Consider the following 21,686-nt stretch of genomic DNA (forward strand, 5'->3'; position numbering starts at 1 on the left):
AAAAGTAAATTCTACCTGGTGATTATCTCCATGATAGGGGGAGGGTACCTACTGTGGGTAGATGACTTAGTGGAACGTTGGGAACATTGTATTTTCTTATTACTATAATAATTTATCAAAATGTAAAATGTGAATTTATATTATAGAGTTTCCTGTATATGTGCTCCATTTCCTTCAGTGTCTGTAAATAAAGTTTTACTGAAGCAAAATAAATAAATAAATAAAATTTGTCTTTCTAGTCCTAGTTCTAAGTAAATGCTGGATTTTATCAAACTTTTTTATATTAAGGATTTTCCCCACTAATATTGTTTTTGCCATACATTGAATTGATAACTTTAAAATAAAATCAACCTTGTCATTAAAATATTACAGAGACTAAAAATATCTTCAATGAAAGTCTATATTCACTCATAATTTTTTTAAAAACAAAACCCTTAGAAAATTAGAAATAGAAGGAAATTTCTCTAATAGGATTTAGAAATTCTTGAAACCCTTCAATAAACATCACACTGAAAACTTTTGAAGCACTTTGAAGTTTAGAATAAACAAGCAATGATGCTTATTCTCTATTCAATACTATAAGTAGAATGAACATTGGAAAGGAAAAGATAAACAGTCTCTGATGATATGATCACCTCCAAAAAGAAGGTGGGAAAAAATTTTTATACCTTTATTTTATTTATTTATCTTTTATGCGGTGCTGAAGATCAAGCCTACCACCTCACACATACTAGGTGAGTGCTGTACTGCTGAGCCACAACCCCAGCCCCAGAAAATCTAATAACTCTCACACATAAGAAGAGTTTATTAAAATTGTTGGATCAAGGGCCACAACTATAATTCCACCTATTCAGAAGACGGAGACAGAAGGATGACAAATTGGAAGCCAACCTTGTCAACATAGCAAAACTTTGTCTTAAAATAAAAAATAAAAATGGAGGTAGTTTAGTGGTAGAGTTCCTGGAATTCAATCTCCACTACCACAAAAAAAAAAAAAAAATGCTGTATACAAGAGCAATGTCCAATGATTAATGGTATTTCTACCTAAAGGAAATTCTAAACGTTGTATTTAACATGAGAAAGGTAATGACATGTAAAAAGAACAAAGTGATACTTATGTGGCATATAAGATGACATCACCCACTGTTTGAAAGGATAGAATCAAAATACATGATAATGATAATATTCATGTCAGAGAACAAAAGGCATAAATAAAATAAAAGCGGTTTAAAGTCATAATTAAAAATGCAAGGTTGGTTTGACATTATAAAATTAAATAATGTAATATGCTACATTTAAAAATTAAAAGAAAAATGATAACCATCTTAAGAGATGCAAAGAGGGAAATATCATAATTCAATAGAATTGAAAATCCATTCATGATTTTTTCAATAAAATATAAATGTATTGTGTCACATGGGTCTAAGGAAACACAGGCTCCAATGTCTTTAATCCCATTTATGGATGTACAATCCTTTCCTTTACAGTTACAGGTCACATAATTCATCAACCCAGTCCTCAACTTGCAGCTGCCAAAGGTGAAAGGTCTCTGTGACATGACAGAAAGGCACATCCCCTCGTGTCCTGAGCAAGGCATCAAAGCTGAAAAGCAGAAACAACCTTGCCAATAATCTTGCAGCAGTGATACCCCAATGCTCAGAAAGGGGAATGAGCACAGGGTTGGCAGTTTCTGGACATAATTTGGACAGATTTCAATCCGAGGAACTCTGTTGGAGGGGTTTCATTCTTTTCTGTGATTCCATTTTACAGAGAGAAAGCAGAACTCAAGTCTTCATCCAAGTGATTAACAGTCTTGCTCTCTCTTCAGCCACCTTATTTCTACTGCCAACAGCACCCTCTCTGTCAACATTCTCTCCAGCATTTTCTTATGTGTCACCGGCCAGCTATGGGCTATGTGGGGGAGCTATGAGTGTTGGAGTGTGTGAGAGGACTGGCCTGTGTTGCAGGCTCTTTGGGCCGTGCAACACACGTGTGCATTTTTCTCTTGCTCTGCCTGTGTTCCCACACAGCACCTGAGTTGGGTGTGACATGCCAAGATGTCAATCCACTTACTGACCACAAGACTCAACCCCCTGAAACCTGACCCTTGGCCTTATTTGGAAAGAACATTCCATCAAATCTCTCTTTGTGTGTCCTCCCTATATAATTATAAAAGATTCAGGTGGCTCTCTCTCTTTCCAACAGACCCTTAAGGTCAAGAGAAATCCATCACTGGACCCTAGGAAAAAGGGTCTGTGTAATTATTTTGTGCCAACCCAAATTCAACTGGAGTGGCCATGAATGATTTAGTCGTGTGTCGTGGCACTTAAGTGCATTTCTTTTTTGCTCCAAGTTCCCTTAACTCCATCAGGGCAAATCTTTGGTCTTAAGTCCCTTGTTCTATCAACTTCATAACCTCGTCATCCTGTGTTGGAAAGACAAGCAGTTTTTTCCCCCAATTAAATGTTCTATGTGCTGGAAGAGTTGCAATCATACTGTGTGACAAAAGCCCTCACCTTTCCAGAGTGCCCAGCAATGGCTGTTCGACCTATACCATAGATGTAATCATTGGAATGAGGCAGATGTCCAAGGTGACCACCGCATCCACATGAGGGACGTCCAAACCTCTGCTGGCAACATCAGTTGCCAGAAGAATGGAGCAAGCCTCGGCCTTAACCTTATTCAGCAATACTAGGCACTTGCTCTGACTCATCTGTCCACGGAGGAGGTAGCAGTAAATCCAAGATTTCAAAGTAGCAAAGCTGTTCTCTGAGTATTATTACAGGTGCTGCAGAATATCATGGGGTTTCCAGCCAATTCCTTGACAATATAAACCAGGTAGGTATCCCGGTTTATATTATATATGTTATATATATTATAAGATAACATATATATAAGGTAGATATCCTGGTTATATTATATATATATATATATATATATATATATATATATATATATATATATATATATATATATATATATATATTATAAGATAACATTGCTGTAAGTTTCCAACCTCTGGTATTTAGAGGAAACAGTAAATTCAAAGGATTTTACAGAATTCTTCAGAGTTGCTCTCCAAAGTTTTTGTACCTTCTGGGTAATGTTAGCAGAGAAATGTTTTACAACCTTGAGGACCACTTTGAGGATCTTGTCAACCTATTATTTTATTATATGTGGGGCTGTTTGTGTGTGTGTGTGTGTGTGTGTGCGCGCGCGCGCGCGCGCGCATGGTTTGTTTGTTTTTCCGGGGCTAGAGATTGGGACGTTTAATGGATCGCACCTACAGTCCCAGCACTCTGCACTCTAATAGAGGACCCCAGGGCTTCAAAGGGCTCTGAGATCTGAAAGGCCAACTCCTGAGTGGGGGGTGAGCATGTGGGCAAACCAACCCTGTGGTGCCTGCAGCGGAACATTCAGGATGGGCCGAGTCAAGGCCCCTGTTTTTCCATAGCACGTTTCCCCCTGCATCATGATATCGCAACCTTGTAGGGCCAGAGGAATAGCTTCAGTATGGATCTTGGTGGGCTTTGCCCGCCTCAACTGATCACAATACATCTGTCATACCCAGGTCTTTCAATGTTTTTGTTTCCTCCTCCTCCAGTACCAGCTGGGATGACTCACCAGGGGAATCATGCTCCTCCAACCTCCATTCATGATTTCTTTAAAATTCTTTCTGCAAACTAGAAACATAGGGGAAGTTCCCTAATCTGAATAAGGAATTTTCAAAAAGCTTATAGCAATATGATACATAGTGGTAAATGTTGAGTTTTCCATTTGAGGTTAGGAAGAAAATAATTTCCACTAACATTCCACATTGATACACCAGGAGCCCTGGCTAGCACCATAACTTCAGAAGATGAAAAAACAAAATTCTCATTATCGAGGTTGACAATGAAAATCCAAAAGCACTATAGATGAATGATTAGCTTTAGAAGTGAATTTAGCCAGTCTCCAGGATTCAAATTCAATATCCACATATTCAAAACTCAATTGCAGTTCTATGTACAATAACTAACTAGAAAACTAAGTGAAAATAAAAAGCTTTCATGATAGCATAAGAAGTAAAATTCATTTAAGAATATATCTCAGGGCTGGGGTTGTGACTCAGAGGTAGTACGCTTGACTAGCATGTGTGAGGCACTGGGTTCGATTCTCAGAACCACATAAAAATGAAATAAAGGTATTTTGTCCACCTACAACTAAAAAATAAATATTAGAAAGGATGTATCTCAGATAGACAGAATTAATATTGTCAAAATAGCCATACTACCAAAAGCACTATACCTTTTTAATACAATTCCTGTTAAGAGTCCAATGACACATGCTTCATAGAAATAGAAAAAGTAGTCATTAATTTCATTTGGAAAAATAAGAGGCCAGAATAGCCAAAGGAATCCTCAGTGAGCAAAGTGAAGCAGGAGGCATTACAATATCCGACCTTAAATCAAACTACAGAGATGTACTAACAAAAACAGCATGGTGTTGGCACCAAAATAGACATCAAGGAGCTGGAGATGTAGCTCAGTGGAAGAGCACTTACCTGGGCCACGTGAGGCACTGGGTTCAATCTTCAGTACTATATAAAAATACATAAAATAAACATTTTTGTGTCTATCTACAACTTAAAAAACTAACTAAAAAACAGACATGAAGACTAGTGGTACAGAACAGAAACATAAATACAGTTATCTCATAATAGAAAATAGCACCATAAACATACATTGGAGAAAAGATAGCCTCTTAAACAAATGGTTCTGAGAAAATGGAAATCCATATGTAACAAAATGAAATCAAACCCCTATATCTCACCCTGCACAAAACTCAAAGTGGATCAGAATGGGAGAATATCTTTGCCATCTGCATCTCAGACAGAGCATTAATTTCTAGGATATATAAAATCTAAACCACACAACAAAGAAGATAAGGAGACAGTATTCATGATGGGCCAATACATTAAGATAAACTCCACTACATTCCATATTTAAATGGGAAATATTCTCCTTTTTTTTTGTGCAGAACCAAAGAGGTTGAGTGGCACTCTCCATCATCTCAGAACATTAAACCCCATTGGATATGAGGTATTTGGATATGAGGTGTCCCCCAATACCTCCTGTGTTAATGCAGAAATATTCAGAAGTGAAATGGTTAGTTAATGAGAACTCTAACCTAATCATTCTGTTACCGCTGTTGACCGGTGACGAGTTCTTGCTTCCCCAATGTTGAAGAATAACACCAAAGAAGCACGCCGAGGCAAGGTCAGAGTAGAAATTAGAAGTTTATTAAAGGACAGCAGAAAAGACTTCTCCCGGAGGAAGAAGGGGACCCAAGAGGTGGAATCCATGGAAGTGCGGTTGTTTCCCCTTTTTATAGTTTTGGTGATGGAATGTAGGTTGGAAGGCCCGAGGGGTGGGACACAGGTGGGCCAAAATCTGGTCAGGAAGGACTGCTGAGTCAGCACCTTTTTGCTGGGGGCTGTTCATTAACATTTCTTTGAGGTGGACTTTGGCCTAGGGCCTTTTCGGGACTTCATTAACATTCCATGAGTTGTCCTGTTTTCCCTGAGTCATTCTCCGCATGGTCTCCATTTTAGATTTCACTCGATATTAGACCCGATTTATCTAACTACACTGACTACCTAACTTTAAATCTGGCTTCAATTCCATCCTAGTTTGAATGGGCTGGATAGTGACTGAAGGCAGGTGGGTGTGGCTAGCGGAGGGAGGTCACTAGGGGCATGTCCTGGAAGGCCTCATCTACCCTGGCCCTTCCCTCTTCCCTCTCTCTGCTTCCTGGCCAGCCATGAATGGAGCAGCTTCTCTCACTCACACCCTTCCACCATGATGTGCTACCTCATCTTTGACTCAGAGCAATGGCATCAGCCAACCATGGACTAAATCTCTGAAACCATGAGCCAAAATAAACTTTCCCTCCTCTAAACCGTTCTTGTCAGGTATTTTGGTCTCAGCAATGTAAAACACCCTTCTCTACCTGTGGTTTGTTTTCCCTTTATTTTACTTGAACTTCCAAACATACTTCGAAACTTTCAATTTTAAAACAAATTTCCACTGTCATCGTCCTCATATTCTCACAATTTTGTGCTACGTGTACATCCTTGACCAATAGCCCCCTCTCCCATCTTTTATTTTTTAATTATTTTTGTTTTAATGTTCTCGGAAAGTTCTCTATGCAAATATTTTATTTTTTTAAATAACTTATTTAATCTCCATTAGCATTGTTTACAAAGGAACTACCAAACTTTCATTCTAGAATTTCATAACTGACTCCAACCTCTTGAAACACTTCATTTTTTTCCAGTCTTAAATCATGAGACTACACATGCATTGTTTTCCTGTAATCTAGAATACCCTCTATGCCCAAGGTCACCTCCAAATTCCAAATTCCAAAGGACAAGATCACTTTGTTCTGAAGCTCCTATGAGTAAGAAAAAACATTAACTTTCTATTAATGCATAACAAGTGACTTCAAACTTTGTGACTTGAAATTGCATTGCATGCATTTATGTGTCTGGGCACAATCTGGCTGGATTCTCTAAAAAGAGTTCTTCAAGGCCAAAATCAAGGTGATAACTAGGCTACATTTCCACCTGGTCTGGGGTTGCAGCTGGGTTTGGTTCCTTACTATGGTAAAATCAAGGTCTTTGTTTCTTTGCTGATGGCAGCTGGGGTAACTCTCCCATCTGTTTCCCTTACTATAGGGCTCCCCTCTATCTTCAAAGCAAACACAGAGAGTTCCTGTGTCAAATCCCTCTCATGCTTGAAATCTCTTTCATGAGGAAGGGCCCAAGTCTTTGAAGGATCCATCTGATTCATGAAAATGGAAGGAGATCAGTTGAGTAGTGGAAGGACACTAGAGGCAAGAGGTGGGAGGGAAAGTGGAGCTACTGGGGAACAAAATTGACCAAATTATATTGTTCTCTTATGTACATGTACAAATATGTGACAATGATCCCACTAGTATGTTTGTTTATAATGTGCCAATGAGAAACAAAAACAGACCCATCTGATTAGGTCAGGCCTAGTCCGAATCAGCACCTTTTCTTAAAGTCTCTGTCCCTAATCCTAGAAGTGACAACTCCATCAGAGTCACACACAAAATGTACACACCATGGTGTGGATAAGGAGCTTGAGAGGTCTCAGAATTCTAATTCCACACCAGCTCATGTTCCCCTGTGGTTTAGAAGTAAGCTAGAATATAAAATATTGAATTTCCTACATTTTATTTAAATTTTGAACTCATATTATGGACAAGACCCTATACTCAATGATGCACATTAGTTCACATAATTTCTTTAACAATTCTATGAAACGGGTATTATTATCCCCCATTTTATAGACAAGAATGATTCAGCTTAGATTGATGATGATATTTGTCTAAGTGAAGACCTCAATGAAGCCCAGCCTTGAGAGGCCCTCTTCTCAACCACTCTGCAAAAACTCTCTTTTGAAAGTAACTCTTTATGCAATCTATCAAAAACAACTTCCATTTGTCTTACAGTTGTCACGTAAACTGGAATCTGTTCCCACAACAAGTACTCACCTTTATCTTTTTTTCCATCATTAAAAATGTTTTTTCACACATTTATCCTCGAGTTTGTGGATTTCTCTTCACATCTCTCCAACTGCTTCATCAGAACATTTATCTCCTTGGATCACAACCTTCCAAACTATAGCAACAGAGTGTGATCACTTATAATATCAAATTTATCATGTTTGAATAACATCCCAAAATATATGCTCTAGTTTGAATGTTTTTGATCTCTCTGAAACTCAGGTTGAAACTTAATTCACTATGCAACAGTAAAAAGAGACAGGGCCTCCCCTTTGTAAATGGATTAATGAGCCTCTAAAAAGGAATCAAATGCTTGTTCTCTTCTGATCTTCTGGCATTTGAGGAACAGGACTCCTTCCACCAGAGGATACAATATTCAAGGCACCATCTTAGAAGTGGAGCCCATTCCTCACAGGACACCAAACCTTGATCTTGGACTTTCCAATCCAAATTCCTGTCCTTTGTAAGTTAGCTAGGTTGTGGTATTCTAATAAAGAATTCTAATAATAATTAGAATTATTAATAAATTATTAATAAATTATTAATAAAATTATTAGAATAATTAATAAATTCTAATAAAGCAGCACAAACAAAAACAATGCAAACATTATAATTTTTAATTTATAGTGTCCCACTAAATTAATTTTACAGGATGTTAAAGAACCATGACTCATTACTTTAATGAGTGTTGCCACATTAAAAATCTTCACAAACTAGTAGCATAAGACACAACCATTTATCACCTTCAGGGATTCTGTAGGGCAGGAAGTTGGGCACAGCACAGTAGAGGTGGCTCTTCTCTATTGTGCAATGTTGGCTCTACAGGTAAAAAAACTCAAACGACAGAAACAACAGAAATGCCTGGAGTCTTGAACAACCTGGAGTCCTCTTCATTCAATGTCCAGGCTCTGTGCTAGGTGATTTGAAGACTTGGCTTAGTTAGGACCCACAATGGGAGCACTAACATGTCCTCTCTCAGTGTGTCTTTCACTTTCTCAGCATGATGGCTGTGTTCCCAGAGAGAGCCTCCTGAGAAGATATAACCAGAAAGCACACATTCAAGTACCAGCATCCTTAGGTTAAACCTTTTCATTAAAGTAGTTATATAGCCTGGCATGGTGGCACACAGCTGTAATCCAAGCTACTCAGGAGGCTGAGGCAAGAGGATTGCAAATTTGAGACCAGCCTGGGAAATTTTGTGAGATAAATTGCTTAGATATAGCAGTGTCCTTCAGAACCAAAGGACCAAATGAATGAAAGCTCCTACAGGATGCAGGCAGAATCTGTATACCTGGGGGGCAAGAGAGTACTGCTGCTCCTTTTAATTTTTCCCTATGCATGTAATTTAGCCTGGCATTCTCTGCTTCCTTGCCCCACTCTGTAACATAGCCATGCCCCAACTCCCAGACTTATATAACTGTAATTTCACTTACATCAGAAATAAATTCTCCATCACCAAGTGGTTCCCAATTCCAAAAAAAAAAAAACCAAAAAACTGTTTGTTTCAGGGCTCATTCCAGGTCTACCCCGGAACTCAGATCAGGGTCACTACCCAGGATTCCATGTGAGGAGGATGATAAAGAGTGAGGGAGGATCACTTAAATTGCATACTCCATTGAGAGCATGACCCTTTTATGCTTTCCTGTCCTTCACAAATTATGTTCCAACTTTCCCTTTAACCTGGGTCACTCTCTTTCAGCTTGTTTTCCCTTATGGCACCCAGCTACCTGCCTTCATTTTCCTTCTTGATTTCTCTTAGGACTCTAGATTTGTCTGACTCTTATCATTTGCTTTCTCTCTGTGCTCTTGGTGATAGCCTGCATCCATGTATTGGGGTTTGGTGTGTATGTCTTAAAGGGGTGGGGAGTAGAAGAGCATCAACTGTATTACTCTTATCCCTAACCCAAGCTCACTCTGGTGAATAAAATGTCTCCACCTTAATGCACGCATTCACCTGTTTATTCTTTTTTTTGTGTGTGTGGTGCTGGGGATTGAACCCAGGGCCTCGTGCGTGTGAGGCAAGCACTCTACCAACTGAGCTATATCCCCAGCCCAACCTGTTTATTCTTGATGTTTTTCCTCCACCCTCTTAACAATTTGAACAGCTGCTCTCATTTCTGGATCTCTCCTTTCATTTCTTCTTCTCTTTCTGCATTATTCTTCTAGTACTGGTTATATCAATGCCTAGGCTCTGCAGTCTACAGGAATTACTCACCCCAGTGACACTCAGTAACAGAACATCATTTCTCATTCTGTCTCTGAAATTCCAAATTCACATGTGGGGAAGGTATATGGGAAGCTGTATGATATCCATATGGAATGGGTTTCCTAGTGTAGGAGACCAGAATGTGCCATCCCAAACCACAAGTAACCATAAGAGATTGGCATAGGCCACCTGAAACATACCTCCTAGGTATAAGAATTATTTTGAGCTGATTACTGTTAAGAAACAGCACACAAAGAAGCAGCTCTAAAAAGAGTATCAATTACCCTTTTATAAAGGGTATAAATGACTTACAATAACTAAAAAAATGCAAATGCTATCTGGTAAGCTGTGTTGTTTAGGGAGAACAAAAAGTCTGTTCAGTACCAGCGCAATCTCCCCTCCCTATTTCCCATCTACTGTTAGTTGAATCCAGGATGCAGTCCTGCACAGAGGCAGACTGTATTGGTAATCCTAACAAGATAAAGAACTGGCCTTGGCAGAAATTTATACTCAAAGGAAAACATCATCTCTGTATGTCTCTGGACTAGGAAGAGAAGGACGATACTTAGTTACCAGAGGCACTTATCAACACTGACAAATCTGCATTAACAAGCCTTACTCTTGCTTACATCCCTTTCCCGGTTCCCTTCCCATAATTTGCAACTTCTTTTCTTTAACTGAAGGTGGTATTTAGCCCGAATTCTAGCCACCTCTGTTGAATTATTCATCTCTGAGTTTCATCCATTATATGTTAAATATACATGTTAGTAAACCTCTGCTTTTCTCTTGTTGGTCTGCCTTTTGTTATAGAGTCCCCAGCCAAAACTCCAAAGGTTTAGAAGAAAAAGTTTTTGTTTGTTTTTGTTTTTTCCTTCCCTACACTGGAAACAATCTCTGAGCCCAAGAATTGTTTGCAGAAATTTTATTAGCAGGTGTTGCTGTGAGCTATTCCTGCCAGGAAGTCTCTGTTGAATCCAGTGAGAAGCTGACCCTGAATATAAATGAGACTGAGGCCTCCCTCATTCCATCCAGCAAGGTATTCTGGAGTGGGGTGGCTCTTCTGAGTTGTCCCAAATTGAAACAAGGAAGCCAGTTCTTTGAATTCTTGCACAAGTCAGTCACTAATCATGGGACAACCTCTGGGAGGGGGTACACCTTGGTCCAAGCAGTGCTCTGCAGCTGAGAGCTGTTCTCAGTGAGAGATGCAGCCATGAGCAGTCAGATACAGATACCCCCACCTCTGAGGAAGATGCAATAAAGAAAGGACAGAACATCATGGGGACCACCATGTGTGATTTCAGACTAAAAGTTCAGTAAAACTTGGAAGTAAAAGTTGGAAGACCCCAGCTTTGATTTTGGCTTTGCCAAAAGTATGTGTCCTTAGATCATTGATCTCTATGAACCCTGGCTTACCTCAACTACAAAATGAGCTAAATGTAGCACACTGCATAGGCATTTGTTTTCGAGCAACAAGTCCACATATATATAAAGTGGGTCAGGCAAAGGTCCCAGCTATAGTACTGAAACACTCAGCAAAGGGGGTAGGAAGCACCTAAAGTACACAGTTACATGTCCAGTTAAAATGAATTAAGTGTCCCTACATGTACTAATATGGAAACCTCTTCAAGTAAGACTACAAGGCAAAAATAAAAGCAGAAGGGCTAGTGGTGCAATCAGTGATGGAGCACTTGCCAAGCATGTGCAAGGTCCTGGGTTTGAGCTCCAACACAGAAAACAAAATAAAAGCAAGTTACACAACAGGTATGGTATGATTCTACTTACATAGGAAATACATTACACACACAAAAAAAACCCATGTATTCAAATGCATTTGTGTCTATTAGAAGACATGCTGAGATAACATGGGTAGTCACCACTGTGAAGGGTGTTAGGATTGGGGCCTGGAAGCAGGGCAGGGGAGAAGAAAGACTGAATTATTTTACATTACTTAGCTTATGATTTGTAATAATCACATATTACTTATGCAACTTGAGAGCAAAAGAAGAAACTATAGATTATACTGAGGTGACTATATGCAAACTCTGAAATTCCATCTCTAAAAATCCATGATTTTAAAGGCCATCCCTGTATTTTTACTCCACTTCCCTCCTTTCCACAGTGCTCCACAAAACACAGTTGTCCTTTGGAATACATGGGAGGTTGGTTTCAGGGTCCCCAAAGGATATATTCAAAATCAGTATGCTCAAGCCCCTTATGTAGAATGCCGCAGTGTCTGCCTATAACCTGCACACATCCTCCTGCATGCTTTAGGTCACCTCTAGATAACTTACAAAGACTAATGAAATGCAAATGCTATGTGAGTAGTTTGTAGACTGTGTTGTTCAGGGAGAATAAAACATCTGTTCAGTACAGGTGCAATCAACCCCCCCCCCATTTTCTATCTATGGTTAGTCAAATCCAGGGATGCAATCCTGCACAGAGGTGGACTGTATTGGTAATCCTAACAAGAAGGTAGGAGAAGGTGAGAAACTGGAAGTACAAATTTTCTTAAAATGATTGTCTCTCAAACTTAAACATGTTAGCTAAGAAAACCTTAAGAACTATGTACTGGACATGTCCTCTATACTTAATTTGAGTTTCAATTCAATAGATGTAGCAATAGCAAGGAGTATACAACTGTAATAGCTACAAACAGATGTTGGCTGATCCAGACAGGTCTTTGAGAAAGAGCTTTGACTTTTAATATGAAAAGGAAAGTCTGGCCCCTAATATGTGATTACTGTCTTGGTAATTGTAATTCTTATATGTGTATAAATTATTATAAGGCATTCTTGAGTTCCACTATTTTAAAAATAAGATGTTGAGTCTGTGCGTTTACAATAGTTGCTTTCCAACATCCTTTAAATTATTCTAAAAGTAAAAAACATTTGAAGGAAGAGTCTATGTACACATAAAAATATTCATAATTATAAATGCTAATACTTTCTAATACTCACAATACAGTGTTGAAATTCAATTTGATAATGCACAAAACATTGTAATACTCTCCAGAAATCTAGCAAAGAAAGGATGATTGTCTCCTCTCCACCAGTCTGGGAATGTTTCAAGGGGAAGGCTCCTTAAAGTGAAAAAAAGGGTCGAATCCAATTAAAACTGCAAAGGAAACTTCGAAAGGATGAATGCCATTAGTACAAACTGGAATGTGGCCAAAACACAGGGTAATACTTCAACTCTCAGAAAAAGTGCCAGGGGGATATTTAACAACTGCAGGTGGCCAAACGCTTTCTCATAGTCTCATCAGAAAAGTCATTTATAGCAACAATATTCACCAAGGTAAAGTAATATCACTTGACAAACTGCATATTCAATTACTGTTTAAACTGACATTGGTCAGGTATCAATTGGAACTACTTCTCTATAGGACAGTAAATTCAGAAATGAAACGCTTCTGTTATTAAGCAAGGTGAGAACATTGGATACAACTGCTATTTAAATCTAGCACTGGATTTCCCTTAAATAAAAAAACAAATTATCATTTTGGCCAATAAAGTGAGCCTTGGTATATTCATGTTTTTAATTTTCCTTGTATGTTTTAGAAATCTTTAGGAAATCGAATCCAGAGTTGATTCCCTATCATGTTTTCTCAGAATGTGCTTATTTTTATGACTCCAGTCTGCTATTTTCCATAACCTGCACGGGAACGAGCTTGACTAACTTTTTATGTGCAAATTTACCTTGTACATAAAAATACTATTTCTTATTTCTTTGGGATTCTACTTTTCTTTTTATCTCTTTGATATTTCTAAACATTGAGTGCTCTCACCCCACCTCCATCAGGGTGGTAGGAGAAACATTTTGTGAACTGTGATATGAAGGTGATGGAAAACGCAGGCCTGTTAGTGACATAACACATCCATCTTGAATCCTGAAAAGGATATTATGTGAGCAAAGGCACAGAGTGAAACCTAAAAAGGTTCCTGTTTGTAAATGCTGTATGCATGAGAGCTCTGCTTTTACCTGCTGTGATTTAAAAGGCTAGAGGCCTCGTTTTGAGCCACTAAAATTCAAAGTGACAGAAACCTACAAATTTTTATTGCTGTGCATTTAATAAAATTTACATTTACAAGCTGTCAGTTTGAAATATTGAATAACTGGTACTTTCGCATTCAGACGAGCAGTTTTGGTTGTGCCGGGGGTTCATTACTACCTACTTACACGTTCCTTAAATACTCAGAATAATCCTTCAATCTATGACTTTTGATATCTCTTAATTCAGCACTGCACAAAAACACCATTGAGTTAGCAGCAAGGTCAACAAAAGGAATTTATTGTGCTCCCATAAAGCACGACGTAATTAAGAGCCCCTTTCTGCTTGTTTTAATGTGCTAATACGAGAACATTAGAACCAAGGCACAGTCTCTTGCTAGGTGTCTGCAGCAGCTGCCTAGGTTTTTGGTAATTTACTTACTCAATTATGTCGACTCTCTTAAATCCACAACACTGGTGGGTGGTAAGGTAGAAGGATAATAAAAAGCATAGAGTAGGAAACCCCTTTAATGCATGTTTTATGTGCATCTTGGGTAACATTTTTTTGTTTGTTTGCTTTTGAGAACAAGAATTAAAGATTGTAACTAGGAAACTCTCTGGACAGGAATAAACGTGCATGCGTTTAAAACACCTCTAAAAGTTATGAGATGTCCAATAATCCTATGATTATGTGGTCTGTTCTTGAAAAAGAATATTGAACTGAATGTTTGATTCAGTAATATAAAAACAGATTATCTAATGGCTTCCAAGGGGGAAATATGAAAAAGACTATCCATAAGGTTACTATATAGTCATAAATCACAGGCACTTCCTTAGTCCCCATGTAAATGGAAAGACAAAAAGAAACTGATGAGAGGTTATGTTTTCATACCTTCATAAGGATCACCTTTAAGAAAATCGCTCCAAGTTGTTTACTACCAAAGTAAACACGGAGTTCTTTTCAAATGGGTATCAGACAAAAATGCTCACTACACTCTCAAAACACCTCATTTTTCTTATGAGTCAAAGAAGGGCTTTAAATGCCAACCTCAAAGTTTTAATTTTTAGAAAGCAGTTAATTTTATATTCAAGTCAAAGTACAAAGTGGGGGGAAAGGCCCAAAGTGGTAAATTTAACCTGATTTACCCAGCCATTATTCAAATATGAAAAATTAAATGATTAAACCCAATACAAATTACTGATTTAACCTTGGAAATTCAAATTGCTTCATTTTAAATTTCATTTTAATTGTCTCTAAAATGTGGCGTTTACATAGAAGGGCAACTTGTAATGTGTCAATATCAATTGAAACTTGGAGAGAAAAATGGTTAAGTAATTTTTTCAAATGTTATATTTATATGACATTCATCATCTGTTTTCATATGTTCTCACAAAATATCTTTGATAAATCACTTATTTCCATGGTACAGCTCAAAAATTGCAAAATAATTTATAAGTATCAAATTACTGGTTTTAATTGCAAATTAGATATCCCTAAACTTTCCTCTCTAGGACTCGTTTTTCTCTGCCAAACATTGTGACAATAGTATTAAATAAGAAACAACATCAACAAACCTTGGTTTGTATAATTACTTTTTAATCATTGTCTTTTAAATCATTTTTAACATACATTTTGCTCCTAAGAGAAATCTATTTCATTTTTATCTCAAGGACATCAAAGATTTAATTATTAATACTAGACCCAATTAAGTCCCATGTAAAAATATATTCCAAAATATAGGTACCTAAGGTTCCAAAGGCAATTTTTTTTTTTTTTATCTGTAGTTGCAAGAATGAGTCAAATTCTTTGAAAAAATCCTGGGAGGCTTTGTTTTTAAAATGAAAAGTGAAACCTGAAAATGGCTGAGACTTCAGAAAGACAGTAAATGTGTAAAAGTCATCTTTTCTCTTTTTTCCCCCTTAATAATGACATCACTGAACTAGAGAGACCTTACTGAGTTTGCACTGTGCAGAAATCACTGAGGTAACCACTTGGTGAATTGTGTGTTTTCATTCCATCCAACATAAGCTACTTGGTTCGCCTGTAAGTCAGTCCTTCTGCAGTCGTGTGCGTGTCTCAGAACTCGTGGTCCCAAACGACATCTGTCACAGGTCAAATAATCTCACCTCTCCAAAAAAACTAGAAACCCAATTTTATAGTAAACAGAGCAGTGACACAGCTAAGATAACAAATACCAATGACTCATCTATTAGTCTGGAGTTAAAAGAGAGAGAGAGAATCTTTTGCCCTTTTTCATCAGCTCAGAGCAAGCTCAGGCTAACCACTAAATTTTTATGCTCACTGTTTCTTGCACACTTAGCTTAAATGTCTGTTTGAATGGTGAGCATATTGGTGCAGTGTATTCCTTGAATATATCAGCTCTCTATTAACAGGACTGGTTGCCTAAAAGATAACCAAACTCTTAAGTAACTAAAATAATATCAATATTAATATAATTGTATTTACTAACCTCACACCACTCCCTCCTGCCTGGCATAAGTGTTGGAATTACAAGTCAGACAGGGCTGAGCAGCAATCTTCAAGAAAATTGCTTTAAATTGGCCTTCATTAGCGCTCATAGCTCTGAAAAACAACCCAAAGTGCACGTCTAAGGACAGTGAGCCAGTAGCAATAGCTCCCTATTATAAAAAGACGGCACATTAACCTACTCAGGCAACATTGATCACATTTGATAACTACCATTAAATAAAGAATCTCCAACCACAAAACAATTCTGCTGTTTCTAAACTGGGATTGTTAGGATCAAATTTGAAATCCAACCTAAATAGTATGTATGTTAATTCCAGTATGCTTTTTAAAATAATTGTAGAGAATTAGAGATTATAGCTGTACTTTTAAGTTGTTTTACTAATGTTCCTTGGCTATATATAATTAATGCTACACAGTAACAAAGAACAAAGACACTAAAACCTTCACAGAAAACTCAAATGTAATTTTGATACCAAACACCAAGAGGGAAATATATTTCGAAGAGAAGAAAAACTTCTTCTGTTTCATAGCTTTGCTTTGAAGAGCCTGCTCTTTCTTGACATCTGCATAGTAAAAGAGAGTTTAATTTCCTTGGTCAACTATCCTTTCTAAAAATCTTGCATTGGCAGACTTGGAAATGGAAGGAATTTTTCTCAGGGATTAATTCTCAACTCTTCTTAACACTCAAAACGCTGAATATCTTCAGTACACAAGCCAGGAAATTCGGTCCTTGGAGTTACACATTTTAGCAAACAAATGTTTAAAAAATATTTTTTTTCAACAGAAAGACTGCACAAAAATCTATTAGACTTACGAATTATCTGATATGAAATTGATATGCATATTAACTTCCCAAATCTGGATCCCCCAGTTTATGACTTGAAAATGTTCCAATATTTCGTCTTTTATATTGCATTTTCCTTTCTGAATCTTACCACTGGTTTTGCTCCAAAAAAATAATATTTCAAAACAGAACAGTAAAGTAAAACATTCTGGGCCTAGCAAATAAGACCACCTTCTTGAAAGCCACGTAATTTTCTCAAAGCCCACATTAATGCCAATTCTCCCATTTTGACTGAACCATTTTAATTTAGTAAACATTTTTAAATACAAGTTTCTGTGAATTCAAGTGTCTATTCAGTAGAACATGGCCATTCATATCAATGAAAGAATGCAGCTTAGAGAAGAGGCTAAAACTTGGGTCTTAAGTGATCTGGGTTTTACCATTTACTATCCATATGACTGTAAGCAATCCACTTACATTCTCTAAGCCTTTATTTCCTCACCTGTCAAGTGGGTAAAATTAAAGACTTGCATAGGAGGACATGATGTAATGTTTACAAGATACTAAGCACGGTGCCAAGCATATAGCAAGTACTTAGTCATGGTAGCAGTTATCTCTATGTTTAATTTAATTTTTTTTATTAAATGAAAGTTTTAGATCACAATGATGTTACATCTTCTAAAACTGTCAAATTTTTAATTCAGATGTCAGTTAGTTTGTCATAGACTGCACATTATGATCATCAGATAAAATGTGAAAACTTGTATCATTCATAAATGCTTTTCCACCAAAAACCCAAACAAAACAGAATGAAAGCAAAATCTTTTTCTTTAAAATATCTGGCTATCTATTTCAATAAACAGAACATTAAAATGACAAGAATATGTTTCACTTTTCTTGAAAGCCATTTGGCATCATTTTTTAAAAATTGGGATTGAATTCAGGAATACTCTACCACTGAACTACAACCATAGCACCATTTTTTGTTTGTTTGTTTGAGGTGGACTAAATTGCCCAGGCTGCTTCAACCTTGAGATCCTCCTGCCTCAGCCTCCTGAATCACTGGAATTATAGGCATCTGCCACCTCACCCAGCTGCCCTTTCCTGTCTTAAAAACAGATATGGTAGGGCAAGGGATATAGCTTAGTTGGTAGAGGGCTTGCCTTGCATGTACATGGCCCTGGGTTCAATCCCCAGCATTACACACACACACACACACACACACACACAAAGATATATTTTCCTTTTGCCACTTGAATGTAAATCAAATAGTATTTTAACATTCATTTCACAATTCATGTTGATGTTGACTTTATGTTTTTCTTAAATAGTCCACTGTCAAGCAAAATTCTAAAGCCTTGTTCTTTAGTCTAACTCCAGATTCAAACAAGCTTCTTATTTTGCTAGATCACTATTTAAAAAAAAAACAAAAAATACTAAGTAGGGCATGATGGAGCACATCTGTAATACCAGAGACCTGGGATGCTGAGGCAGAAGGATTGCAAATTCAAAGCCAGCCACAGCAACTTGGGGAGTCTGTCTTAAAATAGAAAATAAAATAAGAAGGTCTAGAGATGTAGCTCAGTGATAAAGACCCTGGGTTTAATCCCTAGTATCAAAAAAAAAAAAAAAAACCTAAGAAAATATCTAATATGGAAGATAAGGTTATATACGATTCATTTTCTTCAGTTCTCTTGCATGCATGTTATTATAATGAAAGTAATATAAATTAATCAATTCTCTTACATTGCAACATCCAATAAGACCTAAGATTATTTATCTCTAAGTCCGATTACCTATTCTTTGCTAGAATCCATTTGTAGGGATCTAATTATCCTATTAAAATTATTTTCAATTTTGTGATTGAGAATAAAGAAGTGTAGAAATCCAAGGTAAAAGCCCCAGTGGCTCATTGTATGGGGAGGGGATAAGCATTATTTCAAACCACTTCACTGAAGGAAAGAACTGGGTAGTCTGTTAATAAGCTTCAATTTAGTTTTCATATTTGTTATAAAAAAAAAAAGTTGGGAAAACAGCCCAAGCAAACCCATAGTAAAATATACTTCCAATATAACTATGGCTGTGTGGTGGTCTCTCCAAAGACCACCATTTGAAGAAGGGGACCCTTGCCCAACTTCACCAGGAATCAAGAGCTTCCTTCTATCCTGGAGTCAAGACAGTGTGGGATGCAGTTAGCATTAGGCACGCATGCACAGCTTAGATCTGGCCAGCTTACTTAATTGTGCCATTTTCTGCTTGCTTCCCTGCATCCACAGAGGTAGGACTCCAGAAGTCAATGGGAGTTCAGGGCATGTGAGTGCATGTAAAGCATGCCCATACAGCTCAACCAGGCCCATAAAAGCCAGGAAATGAACAAGTTCAAGTTCTCATAGTGTGTTAATGTGCCCACAAATGTACCTCCTTTATACATTTAACAGCTCATGTAGTAATGAAAAGTGCCATGTAGAACATAGAGCTGCATGTGCAAGGTGGGCTAATTAATATGCCTATTTGTGCTCCTTAATTGTTTCATTCCTTGTATTTTTGGTTAAAGTAACACTGAAAACCATTATATAAATAGCTTATATTTTATATGGAATTTCATGTAAAAGAAACCAAGGGGGAACAACAAATAAGAAAAAATTCTAATGGTATTCTTGTTGAATTTCATGAGCTCAATATTCTACCCCCCCATAAACTGCCAATATATTGGCAAAAAAAAAAAAAAGAAAGAAAGAAAAAAAACCTTTCAATCCTGGCATGATCATTCAGAAAGCCAATAGATGGCTGAGTGAAAGAAAAAGGGGAGACTGGGTAATCCAATTCTGTTGAAATTAACATTTTACATTTTCAATCGTTCCTCTTCTAGCTCATCTCTGTAAAACAGCAAGATATCAAGTCTGACATTTTGAAGTCCAAACATGTTTGTCGGTTTGAAAACTAGGGAAAGCCTGGGATAAAGACTTGAATTTTAAAGCTTTCAGTATTACTAGTGAGGTGTGGGTTTTGGTTGTTTTTCTAGGAGAAGCCAAAGGCCACTGAAGATGTTTTTCCATCAATTTTTCATAAGCATTTAAGCTAAAAGGCTGGGGGTGGAAAGAGGGAAGGACATGGTTTTCTTCGCGGAAGGAAATTAGAAGTCACCGCAAATAATTCACCTGGATAGGTAAAGGCGAGCAAACACTGTTTGCTTGTGAACCCCTGACAACTTCATTACCTTCTACCCAAGGGAGAGGCAGCCTCGCGCCCCATTTCAGACCAGCAAGGAAAGGGCTTTGAGGAGGGAACTGGGAAGGGCACGTTCCAGGTGTGGGTTCAGCTCCGCACTCGCTGGAGGCCTCCGCAGGTGGCTCTTCTTGGCAGCAAGGCCCGGCGCAAACCCGGCGGCTTGGGAAGCCTGACTTGACCCCCGCCCAGGCCGGCAGGAAGCGACGCCCCTGTCCTCAGGGAGAAAAATGTGGCCTCCGCACGTTGGCCTCAGCCGGGATCCTGTGTTTCCATGCAAACTGTTGCAAAACCCGAGAGGGGCGACACTCGACCCCAAACACTCCCCAGCCGCGAGACCGCTTCCCAGTCACCTGGTCCCCTGTTGGCAGAGGCCTCAACGCCCCTTGAAGGCCCCGCCCGGATTGGTGGCTGCAAACATGCTCACCAAAGCGCCGGGTACCGCGGGGCCTGGCAGCTTCATCGCTTGGAAGGACCTGAGGGCGACAGAGTTGCCCTGGGACCAGCACAGCGCGCACGATGAGATCAGAGGGAACAAAACTACTCCAAGGGCCCAGAGAGGTCCTCTGAGCAGGGCCTGAGGTGGCACACTGAGGCTGTGGACAACCTCACAGGAGGGAGCGTCTTAAATGCAGTCCTGATCGCAAGTCTGACGCCCAACTGCTGAACCTTAGAGCAGGTCTTCGTCCATCCTAGTGTTGGAGGGCACAGTGGCTCCACTCGCCCCACCTTCTTGCTTCGCATCACCACGGCCTCTTGCTGTGAGGTCCCCCGCACTATCTGCACTAAGATTACCCCAGGGGTAAAACTGCAGATTCCGCCCCCCCTCCTCCGCGCCTCGGTCCACAAAAATCAAGCACATACCCCGTGAATTTTCATGCGTGCCGAAGTTTGAGGCAATCTCTGACATAGCCCGGAGCTTTTCATTTGGGGAGTTCCTTTATCTCCCTTTACCTTCGCAATGAGGTAGACATCACCAGCGCTGCTTTTCGAAAGGAAAAGTCCCACGCAGGAAATGATCCGGCGCTCCAGGGGCTCTCCTTACACGAATGCAGCGTTAGGCAGGACAAAGCGCTGCTGGGGTTTGAGTAATTCACCATCGCCATTCCTCCCGCCTACACGAACCTACTCCCCCTTCTCTTGCCGGCGTAAACGCGTTAGATTACTGGCGTTCCAGATATGCTGCGGGTTGTTACCTGGACTGGGAGTCCAGCAACCAAGGCAGAGGCCGGTTACAGCTAGCATCCTCTTGAGCTACTCCGCCAAGAGGGACGTAGAAGAGGGAGGGGGAAGAAGAGACACCAGCCTGGCTCTTAGCCCAGATGTCCTCGGAGGGAGACCACGCCATGCCTGAGGCCCCGACCCAATTTCATGTGCCCCTACCCAGTACACGCTGAGCCTCCGTCCTCCACCTCGCAGGA

The 21,686-nt window shown here is 38.9% G+C and overlaps 1 non-coding gene and 1 pseudogene across 1 annotated transcript; both read right to left on the reverse strand.

Annotated features, from left to right (window-relative positions):
• Positions 1–2,326: 2,326 nt before the first annotated feature.
• LOC139706481 (probable ATP-dependent RNA helicase DDX47 pseudogene) lies at positions 2,327–21,365 on the reverse strand (annotated as a pseudogene).
• Trnav-cac (transfer RNA valine (anticodon CAC)) lies at positions 9,548–9,621 on the reverse strand. Its single transcript has one exon. It is a non-coding gene; the product is annotated as a tRNA-Val (tRNA).
• Positions 21,366–21,686: the final 321 nt, after the last annotated feature.

Source organism: Marmota flaviventris, chromosome 7, assembly GCF_047511675.1.
Source record: "Marmota flaviventris isolate mMarFla1 chromosome 7, mMarFla1.hap1, whole genome shotgun sequence".
NCBI lineage: Eukaryota > Metazoa > Chordata > Mammalia > Rodentia > Sciuridae > Marmota > Marmota flaviventris.